Genomic DNA, 809 nt, shown 5'->3' with positions numbered 1-809 from the left:
TGGCAGGGGGGCTCATCTGGATCTGAGTACCCCCTTTCATAAAGGGGGCATACAGATGCCGCCCCCTCTTTAGTGAATGATTAAGGGGTACTTGTAGCTCTACTCATTCATTAAAGGGTTAAATAAAATGTATATAAAACACACAAAACCTTAGAACAAATTCCTTTAATTGAACAAAATTTTTTTGACAATTCCTTTATTTAAAGAAAATTAAAACCGCGAAGTCATTCCAGCGCCGGCCGACAAATGGAAAAACAAACCTCCCGGATGCAATGTTTACACCGGGCAGAAATAAACAAAGCCTGCTATTGGCTATTCAAAATTGAAATAGCCAATAGCATGCTACTTAATGCTCCGCCCACTGCCTGATGTCAGTCACAGAAGAGCGGTTAAATGTTTCCCTTTCCTGCAGGAGGTCGGCCTCACTCCCGGTGCCGGGGACAACTTGTCCATAAGATCTCCCTTTAGGTGGACATGCAAAGTTCTCCACCAACCCAACTCAGATTTACTTTGTAACTCTTTTCTTCTTATCATTGGAGTGTACACGGCCCTGCGACCTGACTGTGATCTGTATTCTGTCTGTACAGGAAATGTCTCCGGTGTTCAGGAGGAAATATTCACCCGGCCGGGATCTGACCTTCTCCTCCCCATCAGACGCCATCTCACCCTCAGCCATACAGATGGACGGAGCTGTGACCAGTATGAGTGGTCATATGAAGATCTCCCCAGACACAACGTGACCAGAATAGCCAGACACAGGGGGTGCAGCGTGACTACAACTCCCCCAATCTTCCCCAATACCAGGACAT

General features: G+C 46.4%; 1 long non-coding RNA gene across 1 annotated transcript in view; it reads left to right on the top strand.

Annotated features, from left to right (window-relative positions):
* LOC108803554 overlaps nt 1-775 on the top strand; it is an 11,872-nt gene extending 11,097 nt beyond the window's left edge. The window contains exon 3 of the long non-coding RNA XR_001942289.1: nt 588-775. This is a non-coding gene — a long non-coding RNA (uncharacterized LOC108803554). The remainder of the gene's footprint in view (nt 1-587) is intronic.
* Nucleotides 776-809: the final 34 nt, after the last annotated feature.

The sequence above is a fragment of the Nanorana parkeri genome, unplaced genomic scaffold (genome assembly GCF_000935625.1).
Source record: "Nanorana parkeri isolate BGI_ZX_2015 unplaced genomic scaffold, ASM93562v1 scaffold3862, whole genome shotgun sequence".
Classification (NCBI taxonomy): Eukaryota; Metazoa; Chordata; class Amphibia; order Anura; family Dicroglossidae; genus Nanorana; species Nanorana parkeri.
The sequence above is the reverse complement of the archived record's forward strand: the minus strand, read 5'-3'. Positions and strand labels throughout refer to the sequence as shown.